Source organism: Xenopus laevis, chromosome 6S (genome assembly GCF_017654675.1).
Source record: "Xenopus laevis strain J_2021 chromosome 6S, Xenopus_laevis_v10.1, whole genome shotgun sequence".
In the NCBI taxonomy this organism is placed as follows: domain Eukaryota; kingdom Metazoa; phylum Chordata; class Amphibia; order Anura; family Pipidae; genus Xenopus; species Xenopus laevis.
Window position 1 is genome coordinate 81,689,593 of NC_054382.1, and position 13,701 is coordinate 81,703,293.

The following is a 13,701-nucleotide window of genomic DNA, read 5'->3' on the forward strand; positions in this document are numbered from 1 at the left end:
GTGTCATAGGGGGCTTACAACCTGTCCAAAATCATTCATCAGTGAAGCCACTACTAAAAGGAGACTGCGGGTGTCCTTCTTTCAGGTGAGTGATAAAACACTGTGTTTTCATTTTTGTTATTCTTAAGTTTCATTTTGCAATCTCTGTTATTTTTCTTACGTAAAGTTTAGCACATACAGCTTCAGGATGTTTATATGTAAATATATGTTTATTTCTATATGCGTGTTTGTATCAGACACACACACAAACCCACCCAGGTGGACATGCAAACATTAGGCAAGATGAGTACGACAATGTCTCAAACTAGTATGAAAGTAACGACAAACTTTCACATAGAATTTTCTATTGTTTTAAAGAGCGCAGAGGCAGCCTAGGCAGTCCAAACAAAAGTGAAGCATCATCCAACATTATGGCATTTGTTTTAGCTTTTGTGTTCACAATTATTTGTTGATGAACATAAGCAAAAATGACCAGACAGCTATGGTGTAAGGGCTGTGTCTTTAAAGGCTGTGTTTGTTTTGAACTCCCTCCTCTTTCCTCTCCACTGCTGGAACATGCAGTTTGTAAGCGGAGAGGGTCTGAGAAGCTGCCCATGAAATTGACTCTGTAAAAGAAACTGTTCCCAGTGTTTGTGCTGAGCCCATATCAAAACAATCATTCTCCAGTCATCTTCATTATACAGATAAAGTATTTTTCAAGTGAGTAAAGCGAAAGTGCAAATGCGCTATATCACTTTTTTTGAGTGCACATCCCTGTCCACCATCCTGGACTTTTGTTTAGTGGGAGGTGCCACAAAATTCATCTTGTTTCTAAATGGGTGTTGTTTGGGACAAATGAACTTGGTGAGGACTGGGACAGACCTGTTTATCAGTGGATGCTGCTGCTCCTGCTGCTGCCAGTGCAACAGGTAGGATGTTGTAATCTGCAATTTACTCTTTCATGGTCACATTATAGCCATGGGCAATGATAGGGAAATGCCTCAGATATTTTATAGTAATTCTTATAACTTCAGCTAAGTGTATTAGCAACCTGCTTCTCTTTAAATGACATGTATCAAAACTGTGTTATCTAAGAGTAGCTAGTCAGGTTAGGGATTTAAACAAAGTAGGATGAGTTTGGAAATCCACAAAATTAGTGTATTTGTGAAATACTGGCCAAGTGAATGAATCTAACAGACACATAAGTTTATAGCTATCAGTGCATTTATGGGGGATTTATGTGTTATGGGGCAAAAGTTTTCTGATGAAGTAACATAAGTAGTGCAATTGGTGGTGGGGAGCAGCACTTTGTGCTTGGAGCAGACAAGGGAGGAGGGCGAGGGAGGGAGGGGGAGAGAGGGAGAAACCTGCTGCAGCTCTCCAGCCCTTTGTTTGCTCGGGGAACTTGAACAAAAGGAAAAGTCTGAAGAACTCTTTATCTGCATCCATATCTTGCACTCAGTCCTACTCTGACATGCCAGGCAATGCTTGTGTAGCTCACAAGCCCCACACAGCTCTGGAAAGTTCAGCCTCATTGTTACCTGAATTCACAAAGAGCTTTTGAAGTTTGCTTTCTAGAGGTGAGTTGTAATAGCTGTGTGTGAAGTGAGAAGTAGGCAGGAGATGATCAGGTGGAGAAGAGAGGGAATTGTGGCTGTGTGTCTGTTTGTTGCACTTGGAGTACATCAGTACTCAGTACGTGTTATGGGCACTTCAGTACAGCACTGAACTTTGTGGGGTTTAGGGATACATGTAAATGGTCCAGCCTTAAGATTCATCAATGATTCTGAAGGGAAGAAAACTCTTAGTCTGTGAATGAGATTCTTTCTTCCTTTGTCAAGTGTGTGTCTATGTGGAGCCTAATAAACATTTGAAAGCAAATACATGTTGGTAAAGCTTCTGTTTGCAGATTTAACAGGAATTTAATGTTTATACAGTGTCTTAGTAACATCTTTCTCATCTAAAGATATATATTATTTTTACATGCATTTTCAGGGTATTTGCTTTTTTTTTTTAGAAACTACTTATAACTTATTGAGAAGTTTCATGTGATTTGCAGTTGTCTTCTGGAACATAAGACTAAACTTTTAAAATGCTTGTTCATTTGTAAATACAAATACAAATACAAATTTGCCTTGCAGTCTCATTCAACATCTTTCAAGAAGTTTTAAAATTTGCTTCGATGTCCTACTTTTTTGTTATATATTGAAAGCACAGAATTTTATATCTGTACATGTACATATCTCTAAATTTGTACTTTGTGGACTTTGTACAGTCTTTGTAACAGTTTCTGTTAATGGTCCCTATTGTGATTGACAAAGGTCACAAAGTTAGGGCAGCTGTTCTGTAGAAGTCTGATTCTGTTGCACAAAATATGGAATAAGGAATGAGTTAAAACAGCGTCTACGTTAAAAAATGGCAATTTATACTTATAATCTTATATTAAATATTATATTGAATAAAAATGTTCAAGAGTCATAACTGTGCTTAAATATCTCTGGGACCGTATAAGTGGCCAGATGTTGAAAGATGACTTAGCCCTTTAGAAAACTCTAAATTAACAAGAAACTTTCATCAAGAAAATTGAGGTTTCCCTAATAATAAAGACAAAATAACACAACATCATGCAAATGATCAAGTGCTTTCCTTTCCATAGTATTTTTTTACTTGAAACTTTTTTCACAACTGCACCTGAAAAACTTTATTTACCTGAAATGAACTAGGTGAGATGATAAAATTCAATCCCTCATACAAACATAAATTCAGTATATTAGTCACATTCATTCTTGTTTTTACCACCATCTAATAATAGGAATCAAGATCCAATGTTTTCAATGAACTATTGTTAAATAATACTCGTGGATCCACAGCAGTGAGGACTAAACCATTTTACTTCATCTAAATAACATAAATAGTTAATGGATTAAGAAAACCTTGTTAATAGTTAAGCTATTTAATAAATGTTAGGTGTGTGTTTAATGCCTATTCTAATTTCTCTTGTTAAATACATCACTATAATAACAGGACCCGTTACATTTCAAGCATTCAAAGAAAGTCACAATCTAGTAATAAAATAAAAATATTCCTTGGAAATGAATAACACGGCTTCCTACTTATGCAAGGGAACTTCTGCCTGTAACTTGTATATTTTTATCTCTTTCAGCTCAAGGTGCATGTGATGGATGCATTTAAAGTTCCTAAATGAAACTTTTGAAGGTTTTCAAAGTTTTGGCCAATTCATCATGGGCTTACTTCAAAAGATGTACAGAGACTTTCCTGTGTACTTTTCTCACCCATGGATATACTATCTCTAGCAAAATGATCGTGGATATACAATTATGTTATTTTATGAAAATTAAAAGAAGGCTACACACAAATTTGCTTAAGGAAAATGAAGATAGCTGATGTTGATAAAACTTGTTAAAGGTAATGTTTCTTTCTTTCTTTATGGATTAATGAGAAGCTTCAATGTATTTTTAAGAGACCACAAGTGAAACTTATTTTTCATATCATATATTTTTTAAAATAATGTCAACAGTTGCTGAGCTAATAATGAGCTACATTTATGAAGATCTTGCCAGCATAAAAGTTATAATTTTGCTTCACTTTTGGAATTGTTCTATTTTTGCTGAAAGATATGATAATTGTTACAAGCACTGTAACATGACAATGGTGCTGGTATATTACCAAAATAAAATTCAATCAAAATCAAATTTCGAGTTGAATATGGTGTTGTTTTTATTCATTGCTCAAATTCTTCTGTGAACAGACTTGTGCCATCGATGTCTCAGCCTTGATCGCAAATGTCAGTTTTGCTTTTTTGTTAAATTTTTATTTTTATCAGTGGGTTATGTATGTTCATAGTAGTTCTGTGGAAGCATTCTTCTTGCTAAAGAATGATGTTATACAGTAGAAAATTCCATTTTGATTGTAGGGGAAATGTAGAATGTTTGCGTAGCATAAAAGGTTGTCATGTGATTCATCTGCTTTATTCAAGATGGTGTCATTGTGTGGCTTTGTGCATGGGTTTACAAAAAGCTTTGAGCAATAAAATAAATATAAATGTAATAAAATACTGCTACTACTAATACATATAAACATTAATAAGCACTACATGTTAGGGTATGATGTGATCTTAGAGTGAAAATGAGCATGCTAGACAGCAGCAGGGGCTTTCATAGTCAATCATTCCTTTTTTAATGAATGTGTTGGACCATCCAAACCCAGTTCAGACCTGAGGTTTCTCCACGATACGTTTGCATGTTTTAAGAGATGTGTGCATTGATAGTCTATCTCCTTTTATTAATTTCTGAGTAATTTGTTACCTGGTTATATCAGTGAGATATATATGCATTTGTATGCTGAAATATTAAGACCTCCAACACCCTAATTCTTTGATAGTACAGAGAGACACAAAAACACTGTAAACAGAGCAGGTCTTTCAATTAAGATGGCTATGCTGTAACAGTAATCTTGTTTGTAACTAATTACACTGAAGGAACATGATATAACCTGCCGTGTGGAAGTCCCAGTTCTCTAAGGGAGAATTTTTGTCTACAAAAATTCTTAGGAAAGAGTCTACAATCCAAAATACATGTTTCACTTCAATAGTGATGAGCATTTATGGCTTAGGGGCTTTGCCCTGAAATTGTATGGTTCTCCTCATTAATATACTCTGTATATCTTGATGAATGAAAAGGAAAGATTATACAGTACAATGCTGTATCATGCTTTTGTGCAGTAACAGAAGTAAGGCATTGCATTTTTTATTTCTCTGTGCAGACCAATGTATGAGAAATCCATTTTTTTCTGTTGTCTTAGAGCACAGAGCTATTGTACATATTTTATGGTCTCGTACAAAGGAGTTTAATGAACATTCAGTGTGCTATAAGCCACACTATCCCTTTGCGCTCTTTCTTGATAAAATACATTTTATGGCGTTTCCTACAACTTTTCGCTATAAATCACTTTTGCCTCTATTAATGTTCCACCATTTCTACACATTAGAGGAATCACTGTAAATTGCTCTTACATAAAAAAAGGGATTGTTTCAATATAAGTTCTTTAAAAACATATGCTTACTTACTGCTTCTATGCTTGGAACATCAAGCCGTCTTTCTTTTTTGACTGTACATCGCTGTATGAGTGATTAATTATCTTTCAAACTATGTCCTATAAAATCTGTGAAGAAATGTTCTTTACTTGTATGTGCAATACATTTTATTCTTTATACAGGGAAATGTATGTGCTAATATACAGAATGTACAATGAATAGCACACTCTTAATGCCCCAAGCTTTTGTCCCTTCCCCATTATATAAAAGGGAGCCCTCTTTTGTACTGTAACTGAATGTCTGCATTGCTGTTTTCTCATGCTGCCTCTGCTTTCTACTCATTGTCTATGCCAAAGAAACTGTATTATATAATTTCATAAATGCTGCATAAAAATATGTAGAGAATTCTGCAACATTTATGAAATGCTTAAACTATTAATTGTGAAGTCACCTCTTATACAGTTTTTGAAAATCTTCATAGTCTCTTTTACAGTCATAGCTTCTTGGGATATAAGTTTTTTTTATATGTGTAGACATTTTCTATAAAGGCCCCACTTCCATTCACACAGAGTTGGACAATACATTGGTCTCTGTACTTGTCTCCACCATTTGTTATTATTGCATGTTTTCTGCATGATGGGATCTTGAATGTTACCCAATAATTGGGGGTATATTTTCCCAAAGAATTTGAAACTGGTGGAAAAAAGGCTACAAGTCGTATAGATTTTATTTTACTTACAAATAGCATATAAGGGAAAAAAGGTACAAGATGATTTTAGAAAAGGTTAGTTTGGAGTTTATGGAAGTGATGATTTTACTCCATGCCCATGCTCTATATTCAAAAATATATATTTTTTGGCATGTTCTCATTTTTCAAATTAGGAAAATGTAATTAATTTAGTAAAATAATTCTATTACACTTTCCACTGCTTATTTTAAAATGGGAAAGATCATGTAACCTTGTAGTTAAGAAATCCTTAGCCATCAAACAGTTAATTTCCATACGGTGTAGATTGGATAACCTAACTGAAATTAATACACTCTATTCACTGTAGGATTCTGCAGAAATCATTAGGTGCATAACTTTAGGGAAAACTAATCTCATTGAATAATTATTTTTCGACAAGGGGTTACAATACTTATGAGGCTACAGGGTTTTATTACACTAACAAGGTACCACCCCTGTGCATTCCACCTTTATCTCCTTTGATGATACCACCATTCTCCTTGCCTGCATTCTAAGACTATTTTTTTTAGTCTAGAAATTCTGGATTCTTTGCTATTCAGGTTTTGCCTTGATGTTTTTCCTTTTTTCACATTGCCACTTAGAGCCACTGCTAATGGTATTTTGAGCGGTATTTGCATTTCTTATTTTGTTGTTGTTTTTTTTTCTTAATGGGTGATACTGTTTATTATAACAATGGTGATTTGGGTTGTTGCTTTCCCCTTCCATTTCTTGCTTAGCAGAGTTATAGCAACGGATGCTCCCTAACATCTCCTGTGCTTAATCACCTTCTGTGACTATTTGGCACACAAAGAGAGCCTCCCAATTGGTATTCAGAGGATGATGGTTACACGGCTTTTTCATATCATTAATCCTTGTATGCTAGAGGAAGGTGGATTAAAATCTGGATTTAATATTGTTTTTTTAATTATATTGCTTGAGTTTTTTTAATTGTACATGAAACTTTTTTTAATTATTATAAACCTCCGCTTTCCAAATTCCCAGGTAGTTTGTTCATGGTTATAGCTGTGTTCCCTGCACAAACATAAAATGCTCTAATTTCCAGCAGACAGGTCATATCTGTTGCAAATATGCATGGTACATCTTCTATAATGTAAAATGTTTAGATATAGCTGGCATATAGTCTGATTTCTCAAATCCATAATGCCTATTTATTTTAGCCTGTAGGCACAATGTACCAGTTTTGGAAAATAAATAGTCTTAATTGAAGCTTGGGTGGATCAGGCATGATTCCAAACAGGAGAATACCAGCTAAAGGTGCTGCAATCTAAATGGTACATAAAAGAATTTGTATAAGTGATGGTAATAAGCAATTATTTCATGCTTTTGGCCTCAAAATGAGACAAATAGTCCATACTCTAAGCTTATTTTGTTCCTAATTAAAATTAATAAATCGTCAGATAGTAATGTTTCAGGTTAAGTGTAACATTCTTGCCATATGATATTGCTGGCTTCTCAATAAAGGCCTTATATAATTATGGCCAGTTTCTGTAGATATTGCATTAATGGAATAGCTTATTATGTTATCAGTGTTCTCTGTGTAAACACGCTAACAAACAATATAGTGAAAATATGGAGGTGTAAAGATGACAAACGTGCTTAGGTTTATAAACTGATATCATCTTAGCTGGGGTCTAGAAATTTGCTCTGTTTTCTTTTCTCATCTCATCTCTAAAGGTGAAGAATTTGGATTTGTCAGCCCAACTAGTGTGTTTTTCATAATAGTAAAGCTTATTGATTGTAAAAGAACAGCTATATGTTCAATTTACTTTTTATACTGCTTCTATATTCATCATACTAGTATTAAAGGTTTTATCCTAATCGGAAACCCAGAAATCCTGAAACTTCTTTAGGACCCTTATGTACTTATTTGTACTATGCTTACATCAGAAAATTGTATTGCTTAAATTAATAGAGTATGTTATGTATTACTTTAGACGCACAAAAACTCTCACCAGACCTTTGCTTCTTCTTTTCAGGAATACTTGCATATAAAGTGGCAAATGGCTATTCATCTTGAAAATTAACCCGTAGCATCTTGTATCAAACTAGGGAATTTTACCCTTAGTCTTTTTGTTTTTTATGGTTTTAATGTTACCTTCATTCTTACTAGAAAAACAAAATGCCTCAGTGCACATACTTAAGGAATACATCAAAAAAGGCAAAATTATTGGTCTTAAACAAATCTGCAGAAAAGGTTAAGTGGAAAGATTTACTCACTTATTGTTTTCACCCAAAGTAGAGCTGTTGAGTGAATAATGCTTTGAACTTAACCTTCTTTGCAGATTTCTTTAAGACCTGTAAGGGGTATATTGCATGAGAGAGAGAGAGAGAGAGAGAGAGAGAGAGAGAGAGAGAGAGAGAGAGAGAGAGAGAGATCTCCAATGGATAACACACTGTCAATCAATGCCTAGATGCAATGTAATTATAGAAATATATAGAGAAGGGGCCGAAATGTCACATTGGTTGTGCATATACCTTTAATATGCAAATTAAAATGATCTCTCTCTCTCTCTCTCTCTCTCTCTCTATATATATATATATATATATATATATATATATATATATATATATATATATACACAAACAAAACAAAAAAGTAACTAAAATCTAAAAAATCAGTACCTGTAAAAAATTGCCTTAATCTGTCTTCTACTTGTTTGGTACAGTTACAAATTAAGCAGATCTCTAACTGATCTGGCCACCCACATGGTTGTCCTTTTCGGTATAATCTAATCGTTAGGCTCTAATTCTAATGATCAGAACGCAATTGAGGCCTGTACAGACCCATAATGAAAAGACCATATTTATGGACTGATATGGTTCCTTAATTTTAGAATTTCATGGCTACGTTTTAGTTTAATACTAACCCAAATCCTAGCTGTAATGTTTCATGAAGTTATCAGTCCCAGACAGGGGTAGCTCTTGTATTATACTACTTGTAATGCTACATTAGACACTTATGTATAAACTTCCAAACAAATGTATTACATTAAGGGTATACCCAAGATATATTACGTGTCACCCACTTGCAAGCTGGCCTTCAGTGAAAATTAGGCCTTTGACATCTGGCATTAATGTGGAGGTCAAAACATCTCCCCGGCTGTCAGAATTTCCATTGGTAATACATTGGGGTAAATGGCATATTAGTCATCACTGTTCTCCCTGAAAGTACTGTTGAGTTCATAATACTAGGTGTGCCATAGACCTTAGTATAGGGTGGAATTTGTTTTCTCCCTTGACATTTATTTTTTCGTCAGTAATGGGTCCAAATCATACGGTCAAACAAATGGCAGTAGTTGAAACTGGGCAGAGAGATGGTGCACCAGCAATGTTCAAATAATACCTTCTGATCATTAAAGGAAGTGTTATAACCAATGGTTCTGTTATATCCTTGCTATTAATGGTGAAAAAAGATGATTTCTCACAAAGTTATAATTATTACTAAAATGTATCAGAAAGTCATCTCTGACTTATTTGATTTGCCTATATGACTGGAATATATGTTACATTATCCCACTGTGTGGGAAGTTCTCTGCTACTCCAGCAGTAGTGATTAGTGTTCCTGCAGACTCAAAGAAAAGCCATGCACTTTATAAAACATGTGCTAAATTGAGCTCATTTCTGGTATACAGCGACCTCAGAGGGAGGTATATTGTGAACATGGTGCCATGGGTATTAACCCTCGCTGTACCTGTTTGTAAACTCCCCTTGCAGAGTCCGGTTTTGTTAACCTTTTATTATTACAGATTATTAGAGACTATTTCAGGTAGATTTGTTCCATTCTTCTGTAGAAATAATAGGATTATAAATTATAATATAACCATGTGCATTCCAGAAGTGTGCTTTTTTCTAAACAACTAAGTTACTCTTTTTTAAATAGTTGTCTGAATGATCCTTTGCATGGGAAGCTATCCACATCTTATTGAACTAAAGGTACAGGAATTGTATCTGTTATCTGGAAACCTTATCCAGAAAGCTTTGAATTACGGGAAGGCCATCTCCCATGGACTCCATGTTAATCAGATAATTCAAATTTGTAAAAATATTTCCTTTTGTCTGTACTTATAAAACATTACCTTGTACCTGTATTGCTTCTAAGATATAATTCATCCTTATTGGAGGCAAAACAATCCTATTGGGTTTATTTGATTCTTAAATGATTTTTAGTATACTTAAGTATGCAAAAGTATTCTAAATTACGGAAAGACTTCCTATCTAAAAAAACCCCCAGGTCCTGAGCTTTCTGAATAGTAGGTCCCAAACCTGTATAAGCAGTGTACCACAGAGTTCTGTATTTGTCACAATTTTATTGTCATTTCTATATTAATGACTTAAAAGAGACCACTTAAATTAACCTCCCCTTCTTTAATATAGGGGAAGAAAGATATCAGGCATTAGGGCAGGTTGTTCTTGTATGAGATAAAGGGGCCTATTTCTGGGACCAGACAAGTTGATATTTTTGGTATTTAAATTCAGTGTTCTGGCCTGTATTAACAAATTGTTAGAGGACAAGGATTTCCCTACATTTTTGTGCAATCCAAATGTGAAATGCATTCCATGAAGAGGGCAAACCATCAAATACCAGCATCTTTGTTAATTTAAGGAATAAAATTGAATGCATTAGATTTACTTGTTACTACATTACTGTCTGTGGTAGTTATTTAATGGTGGGGCATGTCAAAGTACATTCATATACATTCTTCTATATGGATACATGGGCCACATTTAAATATAGCTAGGGAATCTATGGAAAGACATACTGAAAGGTTTCCTTATTGATTTCACGGACTGATGTTTTATTAAGCCTGCTAGTGATATAAAGATTAAACTACCCATGTACATGAACTAATACCTTTTACATGCTTTATACAGTAAAGGGATGTGTTTTAAGGTATATTGAGAGAATGTAATCTAATAAATGCATTGTCCATTAACGGTCAATTTATTCATGTAATCAACAACAGTTCAAACAGGGTTTTGCTACATAGTTATGCTGCTTATTCATTATAAAACATAAATCTTGAGCTTTGTTTAACAGTTCATATGGAGCATGTTTGATTTCCATATCCCAACCCTAATTCTCTTAGATGAGCAGGTAACAGATTCTGTTAAATAAGCTACTCTTCGTGAGCTCACTTCTTCAGACATTAAGTTAATGGCAATTAATTTGGGGTTCATTATTTAAGAGAGCTGCTCCCATATTGAACACAGAAATGTAATGTGAATCAATTTTAAATGTAAGCTCTAATTTTAGTTTCATGTTGGATATATACAGTATGTATATAGTTTCTTCTTTCTACAGTGTCACTTTACAGACATAAGATCTGAGATATAGACTGAGAAAGGGTTGCACCTTTTATCTTGATAGAACACCTTTCTATGGGCATAACTGAGAAATTCTAAGGGGAAATTTACTGTGCGCACAATGTGTTCGGCCATCATACAGATGGCAGTATTGCAGCCAAAACCCTGATCACAGGGACTGCAACAGGAAAGCTATTCAGAGAAATGAATGGAGCTTCAACCAGATAAATGGGATCATTTCCATTCAGCTATTTGTAATAATGACTGTCCAGCTCTACTTTGTTTTTTTATGTATGATTAAATCACGAGATGATAAACAATACTAATAAATAGAGTTTCATTTCTATTTAATAAAGCTTGAAAATAAATTATTGTTCAGAGGACATTCAAATAATGTAACCAAAAGAATCCATAAGGAGTCATTTTGATTTGGCAAAAACTGCCCTCATTCCTCATTCTGTTCCTAATGCATCCTTTGTGAAGAAAATGTCCATCATGTTTTAGCAAAAATTGACAGCCGTTGTATTCTTTTTGCTACCCATTGATGGCTTGATGCATACATCTGGGAGTTAAAGAATACTATGTGATATCAGTGGGTGCTATGGTAAGAGAAGGGCATTTAAGATGCAGTTCACAATGGAACATTTACTGAATAGCTAGGTATCAAATTAGCCAGGCTGTCATGAGTTTTCTATTCAATTCTATTCAATTCAGTAGGTGGATGTGGGTAGAGAATATGCCCCATGTGCCACAGACAAAAATAGCAGCCTGACACTATAACATACATGTCCTTGGGAATTTCACTAGAAGCCCCGTGACCCTGATATTTGTCGCATCTCAGGGCACAACTCTTCTGCGATCACCACTATGTACATGTGATTATGTTTTTGCCCAGCAATGGATCTAATAGAGTTATATATTAAAGCTGGAAAAGTGCTTGCCATACAAATTCAAGTTGCAGCAGCCCCTCATTTTGGTTTAAGTCAGTGCTATGAGTATAGCATGAGGCACACAAGTCAAGTCAAGTCAAGTCAAGTGGATTTTATTGTAATTTCAGCCATATACAGTAAATACAGTACATAGTAGAAACGAAATGACGTTCCTCCAGAACCCCCCAGTGCTATACAACAACTCTAGTACACGGTCATGCTGGGTAAAGTGGACATTTCAGTTCCTTATGAATATATTCAGTTCAGTCCTTGGGAGTTGAGATACCTGATGGCTTGTGGAAATAGACTGTTTCACATTCTGGAAGTCAGCGCTCGAATACTGCGGTATCTTTTACAGGATGGCAAGAGGGTAAAGAGATCATGTGCAGGGTGGGTGCTATCCCTGACAATGCTGGTAGCCTTCTGGGAACAGTGGGTGTGGTAAATATCCATAATGGCAGAAAGCGAGACCCCAATGATCTTTTCCGCTGTCCTCACCACCCGCTGCAGGATCTTGCGATCTGAACACATATCTCATATTATGAGTCTTCAGCTCCTTTTAGCCCATCTTTTCCTAACTGTGGTGATATTTCCTTTTTGCAGCAACCCCTCAAACTGTGCCAAGTTTGCTCATAAAACTATACCAATAATAGTCATGAACGTACAGTATATGACTACACTGTCAGATTGGTTGCTCACTCTCACAAGGGTGTCCAGATCTTGACATTTTGTTAGTACAGAATAAACATGGTTGTCATGCATTATCATGCCATTAAACAGCAGTGAAAATAATTTATTTTTAAAATATCACATTAGAATCTGCAACATCAAATGCCACCGATCCTTATCTGTAGAGAATGTTGTTTACAAATGCAAGCACCACATTCACAAAACCCAATTCTGATTGATTCTCCATGTGGGACTTCTGTCTACCTCTTCCCATGCATGAGAGAACTGGCACACCTTTCACCAAGGGCCTGGCCTTCCTATAGCTTTCTGGAATCACAAGAGGGCTAGAAGTTAATCAAACTAAAGTGGAACTGGTGTTCCATTCTGTATTAAAACATACACTTAAAATATCTTTTTTAATGCATGTCCCTGTGGATAATGTCTTTAACTCAGTAAAAGTCTTATTCAGTACTTTATTCTGTGATCTGTAAGCAATATATTAAAAAATCCCAAATATAGAAATTGTCATTCACATTATATAGGGGTACTATAAAACATGAATACAAATAAAAATCAGAGGAGCACAATCGTAATGTCTGTAGGGCTCATTTATGAAGCAAGTGCAATGGGCAAGAAGCAAAATCCACATGCAGTCTGCCAAACAGTGATTATAAGTAAGTAATACCGTATCAAGGCATGTTTGAATTCCAGGGCTCCTTGTGTCCATGCACACTAGTGTCTTGTACTTTGTACCTCTCTCAAAAAGGTAACACAACTGCCAGTTCAGTAAAAGTGCAAATGTAATCCATTTATTAAAGGTTAAGGTTTGTAAGAATGTGAAATCTCCTCCCACAGATTAAAAATTTCTGACCCAAATACTGCCCTCTGGTAAACTCCCAAACCAGTTAAGCTCCCAAACACTTCGCAGGCAACTAAATTCACCCTTAAGATCTGGGAAACCTGCTGTGGAAAGACACCCTTGGTGGGCTCCCCTCGCATAATGCAGTCAATCCTAGCCA

The 13,701-nt window shown here is 35.2% G+C and overlaps 1 long non-coding RNA gene across 3 annotated transcripts in view; it reads left to right on the plus strand.

Annotated features, from left to right (window-relative positions):
• The first annotated feature begins 606 nt into the window (after positions 1 to 606).
• Positions 607 to 13,701, plus strand: part of LOC108720121 — a 153,991-nt gene continuing 140,896 nt past the window's right edge. The window contains exons 1-2 of one of the 3 annotated variants that reach the window (XR_005962279.1): positions 607 to 908; positions 3,143 to 3,405. This is a non-coding gene — a long non-coding RNA (uncharacterized LOC108720121). Of the gene's footprint in view, positions 909 to 1,337; positions 1,560 to 3,142; positions 3,406 to 13,701 lie in introns of those variants that run through there. The other 2 variants (XR_005962277.1, XR_005962278.1) reach the window with 2 other exon arrangements.